Below are 21,296 nucleotides of genomic sequence, written 5' to 3' on the forward strand. Positions count from 1 at the left end.
CTCACCCAGCCCCTGTGCAATCCGAAGGGCTGGTCTCACTCCAACCGTGCCTCCCCTAACAGTCCCAAGTCTGTTTCCAGGCAGTGGGCAAGCAGAGTTGAGAACCTGCCCCAGGTTACCTGCTTCCCAGCTGGAAAAGAAAAGGGCTGGGTTCTACTCCCCGCCTGTGGAGAGTCTGCACAACAGATTTGCACCCTCCCGTGAGTTCTGGCAAAGGGGCTTCCCACCCGGTTCAAATTGTTACAAAGTTCAGCCTGAGACTTCCTCTTCCCTGTGGTGTTTTTCCCCCCTCCTCTGGCTTCCCTCCTGAAGGATCCCTGTAGTGCCAGGTAGGAATGGCCTGCTTGGGGACCAGGGAGCTCCCAGGGCCTTTCCCACTGCTTCATCTACCCCTATATTTCACTCAGTTCTCTAAACTGACTCAGCTCCAGTTAAGGTTGGATACTTCTCCTGCAAACAGACCTTCAGTTTCTCCACTGGGGGTGTGTGTTTGGGAGAGCAGGATCTCCCTTTTCCACTTCCATAGGTGGGGCACTCACAGTATTTGGGGTATCTCCTGGGTCCTGCAGGAGCAGCCTGCTTCCTTCAGAGGGTCTGTGGGTCCTCTCAGGATTGCTGGTTTGTTCTTGTAGTAGATCTGGAGCTAGAAATACGATGCAAGCTTCGGAATGCTGCTGTGTCCATCTGAGTCAGAGCTGCAATCTAGTCCTGCTTCCTGTCTGCCATGAAGATCCCATATTTTCTTTATCCAGTCTATCACTGATGGGCATTTGGGTTGATTCCTTGTCTTTGCTACTGTGAATACCGCTGAAACAAACACACACATGCATGTATCTTTATAACAGAATGATTTATATTCCTTTGGGTGTATAGAGTAATGGGATTGCTGGGTCAAATGGTATTTCTGGTTCTAGGTCTTTGAGGAATCGCCACACTGTTTTCCACAACGGCTGATCTAATTTACACTCCTACCAACAGTGTAAACGCATTCCTATTTCTCCACAGCCTCGCCAGCATCTGTTGTTTCTTGACTTTTTAATAATTGTCATTCTGACTAGCATGAGATGGTATCTCATTGTGGTTTTGCTTTGCATTTCTGTAATGATCAGCGATGTTGAGCTCTATTTCATATGTTTTTGGCCACCTAAATGTCTTCTTTTGAGAAGTGTCTGTTCGCGTCCTTTGCCCACTTTTTAATGGGGTTGTTTGCTTCTTTCTTGTAAATTTGTTGCTTGTAGATTCTGGATATTACACCTTCATCAGATGCATAGATTATAAACATTTTCTCCCATTTTGTAGGTTGTTTGTTCACTCTGATAATAGTTTCTTTTGCTTTGCAGAAGTTCTTTAGTTTAATTAGATCCCAATCTTTGCTTTTATTGCAATTGCTTTTGATGTTTTTGTCACGAAATCTTTGCCCATGCCTCGGTCCTAAATGGCACTGCCTAGATTTTCTTCTAGGGTTTTTATAGTTTTGGGTTTTACATTTAAATCTTTAATCCATCTTGAGTTAATTTTTGTATTAGGTGTAAGGAAGGGATCCAGTTTCAGTTTTCTGCATATGGCTAGCCAGTTTTCCCAGCATCATTTATTAAATAGGGAATCTTTTCCCCACTGCTTGTTTTTGTCAAAAATCAGATGGTTGCAGATGTGCGGTCTTATTTCTGAGATCTCTATTCTGTTCTATTGGTCTGTGTGTCTGTTTTTGTAGCAGTATCATGCTGTTTTGGTTACTGTAGCCTTGTAGTATAGTTTGAAGTTGGGTAGTGACACACACATGTTTAAAAGGTATCCATGAACCTCTTCTACTGAGTGGTTTTATCATGGATACATGTTGACTTTCATACTACTTTTTTCATAAAATCTACTAATATGATGAATTATATTAATGTGCTTCCTAACACTGAACCTAACTAATGTTTCTGGAATAAATCTCCTTTAATCATTCATTGATGTTTCTTTTTATGTGCTTTTTGATTTGGTTTTGCTAATTTTTATTTAAAACTCTTTTTTAAATGATTTCCATAATATTTGTTTATTTTTCTCTAACTTTTACTTTAGGTTCGGGGGACATGTGCAGGTTTGTTATATAGGTAAACTGCATGTCATGGGGGGTTTGGTGTACAGATTATTTTGCCACCCAAGTAACAAGCATAGTACCTACTAGGTAGTATTTTTATCCTCATCCTCTTCCTACCCTCCATCCTCAGGTAGGTCCCAGTGTCTGTTGTTCCTTTCTTTGAGTCCATGTGTACTCATTGTTTAGCTCCCACTTTTAAGTAAGAATGTGTGGCATTTGGTTTTCTGTAAAATTCTTAAATTAATATAAATAAACTAGATTGAGCTATGGTTTTTACTTTTATGTGTAATCTTTGTCAGGTTTTATAGCTAATATCATATACATAAAACAAAATGGAAAGTTTCACATTCTTTTCAATGCTCTGGATTAACCTAAGTAGCACCAGGGCCGTTTGATATCTGAAGGTTGGTAGATTTGGCCCACAAATCAATCTGTTCCTGGTCCTTCTTTTTTGGGGAGCTCTTTTACAACTTCCTCGAATTTTTTCCTATGGAAATTGCTCTGCCCAGACTTTCTATCTCTATATGGTTTAATTGTATTATGTCATATTTTCCTAGAGATTTATCCATCTTAACCTGGTTTTCAAATTTACTTGAATGGAGTTAAAAAGATTCTTCCCATGGGCCTAAATCCCCTATATATTTCACTGAGGAAAATAAATGCTACTTGCTGAGTGCCCACAATTACATTGATCGTGCTTGGTGCTTTAAGGGTAAGTTAACTCTCATACAGGTAACAATTCCACAGGGACAGTGGTTTTGTTCCATTTTACTAAAGCCCAGAGTGTCCAGTGGCAGAGTAAGGATTCCCACATAGACTCACTTTGATCCAAAAGTCACCATTATTCCATCACACAATACCATCCCTTTACAATGGAACAGGGTGTCTTCAAAAGGTATCAAGTCAAAACATCTGGTGCCTTTGACATATATTATGTGCATAGATGCATGATTGGAAGCAAAACATTTCCTTAGGTGACACTCACTCAGTTGTACCCTTTCATAGTTTTCTCCCAGTATGGAAAGATGGAAGAAAAGTCTCTACTAAAATTTACATCTTTGGGAACAGCAGTAAGTGTAGGACCTACTGAAGTTTTCTCCTGTGTGCACTGAAATGATATACTCATCAATGGCATATAGAATTCTTCCAGGGTTCTTCCTATGACAGTAAGTGTACAGCTGTCATTACAGTCATGGGCTTATGATCCCAAAAGGGTTACAGACTGTTCACAAAAACTACAGATGCTCCTCAATTTATGATGGGGTTATATACCAACAAACTTATCTTAAGCTGAAAATATAGTAAGTTGAAAATGAATGTAATATTCCAATAAATCCACCTTAAAGTTGAAATAGGTTGAAGCATCATAAGTCCAGATGCTCCTTGACTTATGATGGGGTAACCCTCCCAAGAAACCTACCCTAAAGTTAGAAAATCCTAAGTCCAACCATTCTAAATTTGGGATAGTTTGTAGACAATTCCTAAAGAATCCACAAGGAGTAATAATAGTTTTGAAGAAAAGACTTAAACACAAAAGTGAACTTTGTAAGGCCACGAAACATGGTGACACTTGTTCTGACTTGTAGACAACTACAATCTTGCAACAGTGTAATGTGCCCACACCCTGAAAAGATCACCTTACAAGAGAACCTCAATGTCACAGAGATTATCTCATCCCTGAAAATGCGCAGCAGAGCTTGCCTGACAATTCTAAATCTTCAGCATTGGAATACCTGCAAGGCCGCTTTGCTTTGAAAGATTTATGTTTTTATTCTTCAGGCTCACAAATCTAGCTGTTACACTGGCATAAAATACGTGCCTGAATCAGACCAATGTGCCATTGACAAGGGTTTAAAAAAAAAATCCAAACAACTTACAAATCAGGTTGCTAGTTTTACTATTGATTCCAATCATTAAATCAGTTCTTCTGGGTAAAGGCACCTTCTTTTCAAGGAAAAGACAGGCCAATGGGTCAGCCTATCTTCCTGGCCTGCCATTGTCACTGTGACAAATGGTGGGCACCCCTTGCACATTGAGCTGTCACCCCAACCTACCTGCCTCCTCCTTCTCTCTGCGAAGGCTGCCCTGGAGGACAGGGTTCACGTTTTAATAGTCTTAACATCACCACAAGCTGGAATATAGCAGATAATAAGTATGCTGAATAAATGAACAAAAGGAAACTAAAAACACTAAACCTACCTTCGTACTCCATTCTGATGGGCAGACATGAAAATAACCAAAATTCCATCTAGATTGGAACCAATCCTCTAATATTGCTTACAAGCAAACCCATTGGAATATGAGAAAGGCACAGTTCTCTGTGCCTGGCAGATGAAGACAGCTGAAGGTAAGTTAAATTTTTGAGGAGGATTAAGGAAAAGCACAAAGAGGGCATTCCGGACTGGATGAGCAACATGGGTGGTGGCCAGACACAGATATCCTGGTGTGTCCAGGAGAGCCAGTGGCCAAGAGGCTAGGGGTGAAGGTGAGGGCCAGACCTGGGGGCTGCCAGGGTGAGTAGCTCACTTATGTTATGAGGCCAATGGGAGGCCGATGAGAGTTTCAGAGGAGAGAACTGACAGGAATGACATATGCTTTAGGAAAATAAATGAAGATAGAAAAAATTGGCATCCAGAGCCTTGAAGGCAATGGGTAGGTGCTAGCCCAGCTTCTTAGATGTTATCCACTGCATACCCTTGCACCTACTGCAGACTGAATCTTGGTTTATCAGGGAGCAGTTGAGACCCTGGATTTCAGAAAAGACAGACAGAATTGCTAGCACCCAGGGATGAATAGCAATTGGTAAAAGCCAGCCATTCCCCAACCTGTGATTCACCAATCTGCATGTGCCATGCTGGGCGATGATTCAGTCTACTTGCTGGAAATGGTTGGGTTTCCAACTGGTTGGGTTTAGAGGAGACCACTTACTTACCTGAAAGAGACAGGCTTCAATGGAATAGTCCTTTCTCGTTTTGCCTTTCCCCTTCTTTCTGCCTTGAGTGAGGAAATAACATCTGCAAATCCACCCACCATTCTGGGAGTATAAAACGTAATGCAAGAGGACAAAATCCAACAAAAGTTGGGTGGAGTAGGAAGCTACTTCCGATGGTATCATGGAACACTTGCACCAGCCGTACAGAGTCCACCCCTGGACTTCTTATTTTACTTCTCATCTAAGTATCTATTTTTTCAAGCCAGTTAAGTCAAATGTCTGGTTACTTGTAGCTGAATGTATTCCTAATTGACAGATAAAGGTAAAATGACTCAGATGTCTAAACTAGAAAAGAGGCAATAGAAAAAAAAAAAACCCAAGGCAAATACCATTTATAAACATAGATGTACAACTTAAAATTAAAGATTAGCAAATGAGTCCAAAATATAGAAAAAGACATAAAGAGACAAATTAGAGCATTGGAGCTGCTGCAGTCACCTTGGGTGCTTGGTAGTGGGGGTCATTAGGGTGGAAGGAGATAAGTCTGTGGGGTTCTGGAGATGCCATTACCAACCCTGGAATGCCTCATTCTCGTATATGTGAGAGAAGTGAATTCCCCTCTTGTTAAATCTGCCATGTTTTCTCTCTGTTACTAATGGCCAGACATGATTCTCATGCCAATACACTATCTTAACAAATTTGAGGAGAAAAACCATATGGTCATCTTAAAAGATGCCAAAAAGCCCACAATTATTCATTACACCAAGTTGAAACAAACCAGGAACAGAAGGAAGCTTTGTTCTACTTATTAAATGATATTGATTCTAATTTTTTAGGACTTATCACACCTAACAATGAAAACTTTAGAAGCGTTTCCATCAAGCTTTAGAACAAACTCATGACTAAGTATTACATCAAATGAGAACATTTTAAATGGCTGGAACAAGATCAACATCCAAAAATCAACACTTTTCCTACATGTCAACATTAGCCAAGTTAGAATTTTAAAAACAACACAAAAAGATCTATTTCATAATAGCCAACCAACCCCCACCAAATATCCTGTAAGTTAATTAGGAAAAACACACAAAAAGAAGGAAACCTTTATTTTTTTTTCCTTTGCAGAAAACAATAAATCTTTAATGAGGTATAAAAAGAGAACTTACAGAAATGGATGGGAAGACTATATTGTTAAGATGCCAGTTCCTCTCTAACATGTATAATAAATTGAATGCAATCAATACAGAATTTTTCGTGGAAGCTGACAGTTTCTAAAACTTAGAAGAATAAGCCAGTAATTCCAAGACAATTTTGATAAACAATAAGTTGGATGTTTGTTCTCCTATACTTCACACATAAAGATATTGTGATTAAAGTGATGGGTACACAGGGCAGACAGAGACACATGGACCTGTGAAGGAGAACAGAAAATGCAGAGATGTGTGAGGGTAGCGGGGAAAGAGCAAGAATTTGGTATATGATAATGGCAGATGCCCTTAACTTCCCATCCAATACCCATTCCCCTTCCTTATTGCTAACAGCCTTTGCTTTTGCTCATGGCTACAACGTGCTCGGCCCCATGTAGGAAGTCCGTGGGCTTAATATATGGGCTGATGATTGGGCTAAGTGAATCAAGACAATTCTGATATCTGCTTTCCCAGTTTTTCCTACAGCTAAAAGTATCCATGTGGCCAGTTCTTTCTCCTCCGTGAGCTGCCAAAATGCAATAGGAAATCTTCTAGGCTACTTTTAGCAAATGTTTTGCTTTCCTAAGAAAAGGGGCATGCATAGAACACTCCCACCTTGAAGTGATGTGATACGAGAAGCTGTGCTGGCCTGTGACCATAAGGGACGGGTCAAGAGAACCTGCAAGATGCTGCCATGACATCACTGAGCAGCCAACCCAGTCGTGCACTGGCTCCCAACTCTGTCTTGTGAAATTAAACATCTCCGACGAAGCTGAACGCATTGCTAACTGAGAGAATGACACACATAGAGAATCCCAAATTTCTGAGAATCCTGTGGGAAAAGGACCACATTATAAAATTTATAAAATAAGTTGGAAATCCATTTGGAAAATATAAACCAAGATTCCCTACATCCTATCACTGACCAACAAATTCCACAGGAATTAAATACACATAGAGAAGAAGTAAAACTGTTAAGTGTGCCAGAGAAAAGTATAGGTGAATACATTTATGACCTTGTGGTAGAAAAGTGTGCTGGAGACCCTGCCTGATGTTGACCACAGCCCTTGCCTTTGTGTTTCTAGATCACATTTCTTGGCCTCCCAAGGCCAAGCAAGGTGTGGCCATGTGACTTAAGTTCCATGAAAATAGAATATGGCATGGCCAGCCATTTCCAGGCCTGGCCCCAATCTCCCACGGCATCCGCACTTCTCCCTTATCTCTTATTTGCCAGCTCAGCTCATTAGAGAGGATTCAGCAGACAGTCAGTAACCCCAGGGGATAGTAGAACTGCTGGATGGGAGCAATGTGAGTCCCTACATGATGGTATTGTCCCTATCAGGCTGGTACATGGCAAGAAATAAACCTGCCTTGTGTTAAAAGTGCTGAGATTTGTGGGGATGCTCGTTTTAGCTTTTAGCCAGCCCTAACTAATAGATAAAGCCTTTGTAAGAGCTAAAAAGTGAAGGTCCATCTAATATGGTTTGGCTGTGTTCCCACCCGAAACGTCATCTTGAATTGTAATCCCCATAATCCCCATGTGTCAAGGGTGGGATCAGGTGGAGGTAATTGGATCATGGGGGTGGTTTCCCCCATGCCGTTCTCATGATAATGCGTGAGTTTTCATGAGATCTGATGGTTTTTATAAGTGCCTGGCATTTCCCCTGCTTGTATTTCTCCTTCCTGCTGTCCTGTAAAGAAAGTGCCTTGCTTCCCCTTCACTTTCCACCATGATTGTAAGTTTCCTAAGGACTCCCCAACCATGCTGAACTGTGAGTCAATTAAACTTATCTCCTTTGTAAATTACCCAGTCTCAGGCAGTTCTTTATAGCAGCATCAAAACAGACCAATAGAGTAAATTGGTACCACAGAGAGTGGGGTGCTGCGATAAAGATACCCAAGAATGTGGAAGCGACTTTAGAACTGGGTAACAGGCAGAGGTTGGAACAGTTTGGAGGGCTCAGAAGACAGGAAGATGTAGGGAAGTTTGGAACTTCCTAGAGACTTGCTGATGGCTTTGACCAAAACGTTGACAGTGAGATGGACAATCAAGTCCAGGCTGAGGGGATCCCAGATGGAGATGAGGAACTTGTTGGGAACTGGAGCAAAGGTGATCCTTTTTATGCTTTAGCAAAGAGACTAGTGGCATTTTGCCCCTGCCCTAGGCATCTGTGGAACTTTGAACTTGAGAGAGATGATTTAGGGTATCTGGTGGAAGAAATTTCTAAGCAGCAAAGCATTCAAGAGATGACTTGGTGCTCTTAAAAGCATTTAGTTGTATTCATTCACAAAGATTTGGTTTGGAATTGGAACTTATGTTTAAAAGGAAGCAGAGCACAAAAGTTCAGAAAATTTGCAGCCTGAAAATGTGATAGAAAAAAAAAATTTTTTTTTTTTTTTTGAGGAGTAACTCAAGCTGGCTGTAGAAATGTACATAAGTAATGAGGAGCCAAATGTTAATCACCAAGACAATGGGGAAAATGTCTCCAGGGCATGTCGGAGGTCTTCACAGCAGCCCCTTGCATCACAAGCCAGGAGACCTAGGAGGAAAAAAATGATTTTGTGGGTCGGGCCCAGGGCCTTGCTGCTTTGTGCAGTCTCAGGACTTGGTGCCCTGTGTCCCAGATGTGGCTAAAAGGGGCCAATGTACAGCTCAGGTTGTTGCTTTAGAGGGTGCAAGTCCCAAGCCTTGGCAGCTCTCATGTGGTGTTGGGCCTGCAGGTGCACAGAAGTCAAGAATTGAGGTTTGGGAACCTCTGCCTAGATTTCAGAGGATGTATGAAAATGCTCGGATGTCCAGGCAAAAGTTTGCTGCAGGTGCAGAGCCCTCATGAAGAACCTCTGCTAGGACAGTGCAGAGGGGAAATGTGGGATCACAGGCCCACACAGAGACCCCACTGAGGCACTGCTTAGTGGAGCTGTGAGAAGAGGGCCACCATCCTCCAGATCCCAGAATGGTAGATCCACCGACAGTTCACACTGTGCACCTAGAAAAGTCACAGACACTCAACACAAGCCTGTGAAAGCAGCCAGGAGGGGGTCTATACCCTGCAAAACCACAGGGATGGAGCTGCCCAAGGCCATAGGAGCCCACCTGTTGCATCAGCATGACCTGGATGTGACACATGGAGTCAGAGGAGATCATTTTGGAACTTTAAGGTTTAAGATTGTCCTACTGGATTTTGAACTTGCATGGGGTCTGCAGTACTTTGTTTTGGCTAATTTCTCCAATTTGGAATGGCTGTATTTACCCAATGCTTGTACTCCCATTGCATCTAGGAAGTAACTAACTTGCTTTTGACTTTACAGGCTCATAGGCAGAAGGGACTTGCCTTGTCTCAGATGAGACTTTGGACTTAGACTTCTGGGTTAATGCTGGAATAAGTTAAGACTTTAGGGGACTGTTGGAAAGGCATCATTGTGTCTTGAAATGTGAGAACACAAGATTTGATTTGGAAGGGGCCAGGTGTGGAATTATAAGGTTTGGCTATGTCCCCACCCAAAATCTTATCTGAATTGTAATCCCCATGTGTCAAGGGTGGGACCAGGTGGAGGTCACTGGATCATGGGGGAGGTTTCTCCCATGCTGTTCTCATGACAGTGAGTGAGTTCTCATGATAGTGAGTGAGTTCTCATGAGATATGATGGTTCTGTAAGTGCCTCACATTTTCCCTGCTTGCATTTCTCCTTCCTATTGCCCTGTAAAGAATGTGCCTTGCTTCCCCTTCACCTTCCGCCATGATTGTAAGTTTCCTGAGGACTCCTCAGCCATGCTGAACTGTGAGCTAATTAAACCTCTTTCCTTTATAAATTACCCAATCTCGGGCAGCTCTTTATTTCAGTGTAAAAACAGACTAATACACCATCAAAATAAATTTGATAAAACCGATAATAGCAAAAACCAAAGACAATAAACAAAGTTCTATATGATAAAAAAAATAGATATTTTAAAGTTATATAACAGAACAAGAAATTTTGGAAAACACATAAAAACAAGGGATTGGTATTCAATGGACCAATAAAAAATTGACATATTACATGAATGTGCAATTTACAGGAAACTCAAATGACCAGAATCAACCTTAGTCATAATGACAAAAATACAAATTAGACAAGATACCCACTAACCACCCTCACCCATGCCCTCATGCATCAAATTGGCAAGGGAATAAAAGCCTGAAAACATCAAGTCCTGGTGAAGTGAAATTGGTAGTTTTTAACACTGCTAGGGAATATTGGGCTAGTGGTGAGGTCAGGAGGGGCCATATTTTTTAGTATCTAAAATTGTTTTTAATATAGAATACATATTTTAATATAGAATACATATATAGAATTGTAACTATACAATTCTGCCTCTCAGTATCTTCCTGAGAGAACACTCTGCTTATGTGTACAAAGAAGCACATCTAAGGATGCTCCCTGCAGCATAGCTGGAAATATAAAAAAAGTTTGTCAATAGGAGATTGGCTGAATCAAGCCTATTACATCAGTACCTGAACTACATTATAGGTGTCAACAAGGAAGTGTCTCTAGGACACATGAGATTATTAATGTGTTATAGCATGATTAAACAATACTAACAGGAAAAAGGTCTCATGGGTAGAAAACTTTCCAGAAGGAAAACTAGCTATGGTCATGAGGGCTCTCAGGAGCTCAGGACCCGGGAGGGAGCAGGACACTCATCTCTACTTTAAGGCCTCCCAAACTCTTTGCCCCCTGCTCACATAATAAACCATACTTCAAGCATCATTTTCTACTGAAGCTATTAAATAAGATACAAGAAATGACAGGGGCCTGGGCTCTAGCATGGAAGCAAATGCAACCAAGAGAAGAGTATAAAGGTGCACCTTGTCTGGCAGGTTATGTGATGGGGGTTGGAGAATCCACGGAGGCTGTGCCAGCACAAACCCTGGGGAAAGGTAGGGCTAGTTTTGAGTTGAAGCTTTGCCATGCTCTTCAAGTGTGGTCTTTAGGAAATCACTAAACCCCTGTGAATCCACTTCCCCAACTATATATGCAGAAGATACCATATCTTTCTTGGAACTGTGTTAAGTTTAAATAAACCTAAATAAAAATATTATACCTATCGGCCTGCCTGCCTGCCTATTCACCTATCATCTACCTTCAATCTATATTCTATCTCTCCCTTTCTTGTTCCACCCACCTACCTACCTACCTATGTATCTTTTGATGTATATTTGTTCCTGTCTGTATGTATCTATCTTTCTAATTATTTTTTCTCATTGTCTGTCTGCCTTCCTCTTTCCTGATTTTCTGTCTCTCCTTCCATCGGTCATGTGTCTGCCTTACTATTATCTATGTAGACGGCTAACTACCCATCTTTCTTTCCTTCTTTCTTTCTTTCTTTCTTTCTTTCTTTCTTTCTTTCTTTCTTTCTTTCTTTCTTTCTTTCTTTCTTTCTTTCTTTCTTTCTTTCTTTCTTTCTTTCTTTCTTTCTTTCTTTCTTTCTCTTTCTTTCTTTCTTTCTTTCTTTCTTTCTTTCTTTCTTTCTTTCTTTCTCTCTCTCTCTCTCTCTTTCTTTCTTTGTCTCTTCTCTCTCTCTCTCTCCTCTCTCTCTCTCTCTCTCTCTCTCTTTCTTTCTGGCATCCTGTCTATTTCTACCTGTCTCCATCCATCCATCCATCCATCCATCCATCCATCCATCCATCCATGCACTGACCCACCCACCCACCTATGCATGTTTCTGGGTGTCTATTTGTCAGTATGTCTGTATGTCTTTGTGCTATATATCTGTCTATCTGACTACCTGTCTGTCTCTCTATGCTAGAAACTCTCTGTTTTTCTGTCTATCCATCTGGGGGTCTCAATGTTTTTCCCATCTGTCTTGTCTGCATGTCTTTCAACCTATCCTGTTTGTCTACATATCTATCCATATGCCCATGAATGTATCTATCTGATTAACCACAACCTGCCTGAATGTCTGTCTATATATCCCCCTCCCTTTCCTTTCTCCCTCTATATCTTTCTGTCTGACTGTGTTTCACTGTCTAATAATGATTGTCTAATTTCTCCCTGACAGTCTAATTTCTATTGACCACTGTTGACCTACCTTTTTGGTGCTTGACACAGAGCAGAGCCTCACTCAAGGCTAGTTTACTTCTTCCTTTTCAGTTCCTTTCACTCCTTCATTGCTCCATTCCTACACCCAGCTGCCATTAACTGGGCCATTGCTCTGTGTTATGTGCTAGGGATACAACCTAAAATCAGGTAGGGTCTCTGCCTTCTAAGAGTGTTTGGGCTGCTGGCCTAAAAAACAAATTAACGAGGCAGTTATATCACATGATGCTTAGAGCTATGAGAGACAGGATGGTGTTAGGCACAAGGGAAGGGCACCCATGTTAGACTGGAGTGGAGGAGAGAGTAAGAGAGGCTCTGAAGAAGTGATATCTCATCTGAAAACCACAGGGGACTGGGGATTTTGCAAAGAAGTAGAGGGCTGAGCTCTATGTAACTGGGGAAGTGGTATGGACAGTGGGTGCAGAGCCAGGAAAAGAGGGAACAGGGTACATGTAGACCTGGAGAACAACAGAGCCAAGACACAGTCAAAAATTCTAACTAAGGAATTGACAAAATTCAGGCAAGAGAGACCAAAATTGACCTAAATAAATACAGAGACGTACTGTTTTTATGAACTGTAAGATATACCACAGTTAAGATGTCAGGTATAGTCACACTGATCTATAAATTCAATGCAATCCCAGTCAACATTCCAACAGGTTTCTTTGTAGGCACAGACAAGCTGATTCTAATTTTATATAGAAAGATAAAGAAACTAGATTAGCCAAAACAACACTGAAAAAGAAAAAAGTTAGAGGACTCACACACTTGATTTTAAGATGCATTATAAACCTCCCATGGCCAAGACAGTATAGCATTGGGATAGTAGAGGATAGACACACTTACTACTAAAACGAAAGACAACTGATTTTTGACAAAGGCACAAAGACAATCCAATGGAGAAAAGATAAGACTTTTCTAAAAAATGATGCTGGAGCAAATGGACTTCTATAAAGTAAACTCAATCTACATCTTACACCATATATAAAATTAACTCTGAATGGATCATAGACTAGGTGTGCATGTATGTTTACATGTCCATGTGTGAGCATGTGTATGCATGTGCTGTGTGTGTGCATGTCCATGTGAGTGTGCATGTGTTTAACAGTGTGTATGTGTGTCTGTGACTTCTGTGTGCACGTTGAACGTGTGTGAATATATGTGAATGTTTGCATGCGCATGTGTGTGTGTATGTATGTGCACATTCACATAACTGTGTGTGACAGTCTGTGCATGTTAAAAAGGGAGAGAGGGAAGGGTGTCTAAGGGACATTTGGATAGAAATTCTAGTGGGCTGGCTGTTAATACTTGGAAGTTTCCAGCCCACTTGGAGTAAGTGGAACCAAGAGAGTTGACGTAGTGGCTCTTTCCATTAAGAAAAAAGAATTTAGATTTCACAAAAACAGGAGAATTTCAGCTTTTGGGCTTTCTTATTGGCCCATATTAGTTGATTATTTACACATATCAGTGACTGGTAAAATTCAGTGTTTTATTTTAGTGTCTATCTTTTCAAATATAATAAACAACTTTGCCCAAATAAAAAAAATAAACATAAAGGAAATAAATATCTGTCATCATGTATGGATTTGAACTTTTAAAATAGATAACATTGAGATAGGTGGATTCTGAAGAACGCACCCAGCATTCTATACTACCCTGTCAACTTTATGACCTAACAGATTAATCTACTAATTGTTTTCTTCTTTAGTTTCTTGGGTTTTCATTTTTAGTCACTAGAAACACTTATACAAATACAAATCCAGGCAGGCATTCCAAAAATTCCTGGGGATAATTTACGTCTAGTCCCTGGTTCTCACTGCCTCAGTTTTGAGAGGAGGATTGCAGTTCCTATTTTAATATGGTTGTGGTGGTGATTACATAGCATAGTGCCTGGCACACAGCTAGTACCAAAAAAAGGATAGGTACCCCATAAATATATACACCTACTATATACCCACTGAAATAAAAGAAAAATAAAAAACATAGGTATGATTATGATTATGTATATATTTATTTGCAATATATTCTTAAATTAATAACCTGGGAAACCTAATAAAACCATCTGGAGTTCTATTCCTTCAGAAGATTTCCTTTGGTACTTTTTATATCAAAATAACATATAATTTTTAAAAGGTTGGTTCTGAATTGAAACTGATGACTATGAAGTCCAAGTTGATAGGATCAGCTGTTTGAGTCAGAAAGAAACTGCATTCTTAAGCAGAAAATTTGTTTGTCTACACTCCCCTGAGGAAAGAATGGTAAAGCCAATTGCATTCAAACACTAAGCATTGGCTCAAGACCAAATAAGAAGCATTGCAGCCCTGGATGATGTAGTCAATGTAAGTTCAAAGCAATTGATTTCAACAAAGAAAACTATTCTGCTACTGGCCAAGGATGGGGTATCTTTCTGAACTGCACATTGTCCCCACAAATAAGGTACCTCTAGTTTTAAGCCTCCCTAATCAATGGCCAAGGATGCAATTATAGTTGCAGAGAAGAGGAACTCAAATGGAGTGGGAATAAAGAAAGGAAGAGTAATAAAGAATAGGAAAGGGACAGTAGAGAAGCAGGAGAAAGGAGATGGGAGAAGCCGGGAAAGATGAAAGACAGCTCTGCTGAGAAGCACATACCCAAGAACAATCAACCCTATACATTTCATGGATGCTGCATCAGTTACCTATTGCTGTGAAACAACGACTCCCAAATTTAGGGACTTAAAACAACACATATACATAATCTCACCATTTCTGTGGAGCAGGAGTCAGAGTGCACCTTAGCTCAGGGTCTCTCACAAGGCTGCAATCAAAATGTGAGTTGAGGCTGCAGTCTCATCTGAAGGCTCAAATGAGGAGCCTTTCTCTTCCAAGCTTACTCATGTGATCATTCACAGAATTGTTTCTGAGGGTTGTTGAACTAAGAAGCTCAGTTCTTTGCCACGTGGGCCTTTCCAAAGGTGAGATCACAAAATCAGAGTTGTTTCATCAGAGCAACCATGTGAGAAGAGTCAGAGAGAGCCTGAGCAAGACAGAAGCCACTGCGTTTGCATCCTGGTCTTGGAAGTGACACCTGTCACTTCTGCTGTATTTTGTTTATTAACAGCGAGTCACTATGTCCAGCCCACACCCAAGGGCAGGGGACAATATGAAGATGCAATGTCAGGAGGCAGGAATGGTTAGGAGCTGTGTCAGAAGCTGTCTCCCACACATGGCCTTGCAGTGTCTACACCGGAGCTCAAGTGCATTGTGCAGGCCAAAAAGCAGCACCTTCACACGGTGCTACGTGATCACTCACAACTTGTCAACCACCATATTTTAGCTGATTGTTATGGAAACATTGATTCCAAACCTGAAAAAGGGAAAAATGATGATTTCTGGGATCTGTGATATTCTGCTAGAATGCAAAAAAGTCTGATTGATCTCATTCTGAAGCTCTTGAGCAGTGTGACAAATATTTATCTAATCATTCACAATTGGTTAAAATAAAGAGGTGTATAGCCCTGTGAGATTAGCCTGCAGGATTGATAGCTTATGACTTTTACTGCCTAGTAAACAAATTAACTCCAAATTTGCCATTTGTATTGCTTTGTAGAGGTTTGCCTTAACTTAGCATCTCATTTCTGCATTTCTTTCCCAACTGACCTTAAAAAATCCCAGTTACCAGCCAGGCGCGGTGGCTCATGCCTGTAATCCCAGCACTTTGGGAGGCTGAGGTGGATGTGTCACGAAGTTAGGAGATTGAGACCATCCTGGCTAACACGGTGAAACCCTGTCTCTACTAAAAATACAAAAAATTAGCCAGGCGTGGTGGCAGGTGCCTGTAGTCCCAGCTACTCGGGAGGCTGAGGCAGAAGAATAGTGTGAATCCGGGAGGCGGAGCTTGCAGTGAGCCGAGATCGCACCACTGCACTCCAGCCTGGATGACAGAGCGAGACTCCGTCTCAAAATCAATCAATCAATCAATCAATCAATCAATCCCAGTTACCAAATGCTTGCGGAGCCAGATCATTTGTCTTTTTGCTGGTTCCCTAATTAATGAGTTAAACAAAGCTTTGGAACATGGTGACAGATGGTTTTGCCTGAGAACTGAGCTTTTGCATGCTCTAGGAGTAACCAAGATGTACACAGGGATTCAGCAAAGTGCTGAATACACACTGGGTTCCTGGCCTCATCTTGACTGGCTGACCCACCTTCACACACTTACGGGGCACAATGTCTGTGGGGATAGCAAGCCCCCAGGGGATTTAAGAACTGCCCTAAGGGTGTGTCTTCAAGCCTTTTGTGAATTTATACTTATGCCATCTCATGGGGGCCTGTGTCTCTTTCCATGGCTCAGCAACAGGGCTTTGAAGAGTAAGCCCCAAAACCAAGTTCTGGGTATGAGGGTTTCCCGGCTGGTGATGCTGATGAACCCACACCGGGGAACACATACTGCCGGGCTGCTGCTGTACAGGAGAAGGGAACAGGAAGAGGGAGATGCAGGGAGGGGCCTGGCCCCGGGCTGTGGAGGAGGAGGGGTCCTTTTCGCCCGAGTGTGGCCAAGCACCTGCAAGCCTCCTGGGAGTGGGCCTCTCTGCACGGGCTTTGCCTTGGCTTCCAGCCACCTCCATTTGGTTCTCTAGCACACAGGCCTGGAGCGTGGAGCTCACTGAAGTCCAGAGAGCTCAGGTTTCTAAGTGGACAGATATCCCACAGGATGTGCTTTGGGAAACTGAGAAAAGGCAGCCCTGATATTTCCATCCACACACTCAAGTGAAACTCAGTGATTTCCTTGGTGTTGATGCAGAACCAGAGGTTTGATTTTCACCTGCACTTCACTCATCCTATAACCTTTGGGTTTGCTCCTGGGAAAAGAGAAAAGGCACAGTGCCATCCCCAAGGAGCGCATACAGAGGACGAGGAGACAAGCAAGGATTCCTGGCATGTGAACAGCTGGTAAGAAGGAAAAAGGAGATGTGGCGAGGCTTCAGGGAAGCCTGGGGCTGGAGCCCACAAGAAGTGTCCTCTGGTCCTGGTAAAGCCCAGGCTAGCTGGGTTGGTATCGCCCCAGAAAGCAGGGGAACCTCACAGGGCCATCCCTTCAAGCTCAGCCTGACAAGAAGCCGACAGAAAGCATGTCATCCGGACGCAGGATGCAGAGCGGTCTTCTCTGTGAGCACTAGCTCTCATCTGCTTTTAAGAGTTGTGGGGAAGAAAACGAAGCAAGTAACCTTTTCCGAGGAAGTATTTTTAAGATATTAACATGTTTTCCAACAGAAATTTTTTTGAAGACTCAGTCTAATTCATATTCGTGTGTAGCTTCTAAAATAACTTATATTTGCACAAACTGTTTTCCTGGTAAAATTTTCAAAACATTCTCAAGGAAGATGCATTCTGTGGCAATGGGATGCCAACAGAACTAAAAGGACTTGATCTAAATGGAAAAAAATACTCACACATAATCTTCAGATAAAAAAAAAAAAACCCAATTGGTTAGTGGTGACTGAAAGGCAAACCTGACAACAGACCAGGGAGGTTCAGGCCCAGCGAGGGGAGGCAGTTAAGGGTGACCAAGAGCAGGAGGAGGAAGCCGACGGGGGAGGGCACATCAGGACACTGTTCACCGATGAATACTTCCTGGCGTGGTGGTTTCATTCCCTATGCAACCTTTTAACTGCAGGGACACAGAGCATGGGGCATCTACTCTGTCATTCAGATTTATTCGCATTTTTGCTAAAGGTCTTATAAAAGATCTCAGGAACAAAAGCAGCATCCAGTGGCTCTCGCCCATGTTTCCTGTGTCTGATAATAATTAACAGCTACTGCTTAGCAAGGCCAGCCACAGGCTCTACCCTCCGCCATATGCCTCCTGCGATGGTCACTCCCAGTCTCCTAATTGTAACTATAAGGACACTAAAGGTTTGTGAGGAGAAATGTTTGCTCACAGTCACCTGGTTGTTGTATGACAGAGACAAGATGCATACCTAGATGCCTATCTGAATGGTCTAACTTCAGAGTCCTCTTGACCACCTCACCATATGCTCCCTTGTGTGATGACCTCCCAACCACAGAAAATGTGAAACATAAACGACTATGTGACAAAGAAAGTCTGAGGTCCCAATATACTAATGGCTTAAAAATCATAATACAACCATCAAGGGATGCTAAGATCACTGGAGAAAATCAGCCAGGGAACAGAATGTTCACGGAGCTTCAAAGTCTGCCCCATTGCTTACTAGTAAAAGACAAGAATGTAAAAAGTGACTTTATAGGCCAGATGTGGTGGCTCACACCTGTAATCCCAGCACTTTGGAAGGCCAAGGTGGGTGGACTACCTGAGTTCAAGAGATGGAGACCATCCTGGCCAACATGGTGAAACCCCATCTCTACTAAAAATACAAAAATTAGCTGGGTGTGGTGGTGGGTGCCTGCAGTCCCAGCTACTCGGGAGGCTGAGACAGGAGAATTGCTTGAATCTGGTAGGTGGAGGTTGCAGTGAGCCGAGATCTTGCCACTGCACTCCAGCTGGTGACAGAGCGAGACTCCATCTCAAAAAAAAAAAAAAAAGTAACTTTATAAAGAGAGCTCATAAGAAACGACCTTAGCCTGGTGAACAAACTTATCACCATGAGCCATGGGCGCCCACTGATGTGCTGGAAAGAGAGATGGAGGAAATGTCTATCTCAATCTAAGTATGAGGAAATAATCAGACAAGTCCAGACTGGGTAGCGCTCCATAAAACAAGTGGCTCAGACTCTTCAAAGACATCAACATCATGAAAGAGAAAAATGAAAGCAGGGCTTTAGTTCAGATAAAAAGAGACATAACTGAATTCAGTGAGTGATACTTAATTGAACACTAGACAGTGGAAAACAGCTATGATGAATATTTGGGAGACAATCAGAGGTATCTGGATAGGGACAACATATTTGGATAATATCACTTTATCAATATTATATTTCACAGTGGTAATGGTACTACACTTTTGTAGAAGGCAGCTGTGTACTTAGGAGATGATGCCAAAGTGTGTCATGATGTCAACAACCTACTTTCAAATGATTCAGACAAAAAGAATCAAACACACACAAACACATATTTACCATCTGCGTGTGTCTGTGTATAAACAATTGGTAAATCTGGGTGAAGAATTATGGGTGTTCACTTTTCTATTCCTTCAAGTTTTCTGTAGAATTAAAGCTTATAAAATAAAAAGTAGGCAAGAAGGTATATAAAAATATTTGTTCCAAGAGTGATAAAGCAAAAGAATTTGCTATCACTCTTGATATCGGTCAGATTAAAATTGTATTTTTGGATAAGAAGAGGAAACAGTAAAAGTGAAAATAATTAGTGTGTTAAGATAATAGGACTATTTTTCTTTTGCTTATAATATTTTAAAAATCAATAATGGTTGCAACAGATGACAAATTTTGCACTGGTATAAATCAAGTCACTTGTCAATCACTACAGTTGTTTTTTTCCTTTTAAAGAATAATGCCTATTATTCCAATCTCAAATTCTAATGCCGTATGAAATACATTTCATGACTCTTTCTCAACGAACCTTACACTTTATCCGGGCTTTAGGTTTGATTTCCAGGGAGTCCACAGAACCACTACCAGGTCTATTGTCAGAGGCAGTGACTGCACTTGCCCCTCTGGCCTGCCACTAAGACCCCACCAACACAGGACTTACTTTTCAGACACCTGATTCTGGAGGTGTGTGGCAGTCAGGCATGCAGGCCAACGCCGCACCGTCCCTGCTGGAAATGGCCCATTGTTGCCCCAGTGGAAGGTGAGACCACAGCGCCTGAGAACTCTGGAAAAGACAATGAGAATCAAAGAGAATGTTCACACTTCACGGAAAGTGAGAATTCACAATTTCAATGTTAGGATTTTTTATATTTAAAAAATTAAATATTAATATTTCAAATTTTAAAATGATTTTAAATATTTAACATGCATTTGAAATTGGCTGGTGAATCCCACACCCCTGTCTCCCACTCCTAACACGTGACCCCACCCTTTAATTTTTAAATGAATGTCCCATCAGGAGACAGATGAGGATCAATGGGAAAAGTCTCATCTGTGTAGACTTAACAGACGTGAGGGTGGGCTTAGAGCTCCTAGAAGCTGATGTGCCAGGGGAGGGAACTGTGCTTCTCAGCGGGGCTCGAACACTGAACTCTGACTTCTGAGATTCTGGGAGAGAGGTTCTGGGGGTGTGATCTGCGGGGAACCTCAAAGTGAGGGGGCTGTTCATACTTCACACAGAACCAGGTGCACCCCATCTGGACTGGGCATCCCCTAGGTCAGCAGATGTCTGTATATTTTTACCTTTTTAGGTCATTTATCTAATAACTTATAGATAAAATTTAATTTTTACTCAGTTAAATAACATACATAACCTCTAATTTCCACACAGGATAAGGCCCCTAGTTCAATCTAATTCCCATCTCTTCCTCTGCTACCTGCTATATTTTGTTGAAATCATTTAAAATGTTAATTTGAAATTCCTTTTGATTTTTGTGTTCTACTTTCTCAGGAGTCATAATTCTTAACAACTGCTTTAAGCTTCAGTTCTATATTATTACTTGTAACATGACTGTGTTTTGGTGTTTGCTGATTGATCATAAATAATTTGCATATCTCTCATTGCTCCTTTACTTTTCAATTTTACTAGAAGGCTTGAGTAGTACTTTCAAAATGATTTTGTAGGCAATAAATTTTCTGATTTCTAATGCAAAAGAATAGAATCAATAGCTAAGACAATCTTGAAAAAGAAGGACAAAGTTGGAAGTCTCACACATCTTGATTTCAAAACATACTATGAATCTATGTTAATCAAAGCACGTGGTGTGGGCATAAAGACAGATTTACAGCCCACACAAGGTAGACCAGAAACACATCCTCAAATATATGGTTAAATCATTTTCCACAAGGGTGCCATGCATGGCTTCACACAAATGGCCAAACGTTTTCCTCAAGACCATTCCATGTGGAAAGGACAATCTTTTCAATAAACGGTGCTGGGAAAACTGTACATCC

At 41.4% G+C, this 21,296-nt stretch overlaps 1 protein-coding gene across 1 annotated transcript in view; it reads right to left on the reverse strand.

Annotated features, from left to right (window-relative positions):
- The window catches only part of OTUD7A (OTU deubiquitinase 7A), a 201,619-nt gene extending 181,553 nt beyond the window's left edge, over positions 1 to 20,066 (reverse strand). Inside the window, exon 1 of the mRNA XM_012000580.1 lies at positions 19,945 to 20,066. The gene's annotated coding sequence lies outside the window, so the exon portion shown is untranslated. The remainder of the gene's footprint in view (positions 1 to 19,944) is intronic.
- Positions 20,067 to 21,296: the final 1,230 nt, after the last annotated feature.

The sequence above is a fragment of the Mandrillus leucophaeus genome, unplaced genomic scaffold, assembly GCF_000951045.1.
Source record: "Mandrillus leucophaeus isolate KB7577 unplaced genomic scaffold, Mleu.le_1.0 Scaffold631, whole genome shotgun sequence".
NCBI classification, from domain to species: Eukaryota; Metazoa; Chordata; class Mammalia; order Primates; family Cercopithecidae; genus Mandrillus; species Mandrillus leucophaeus.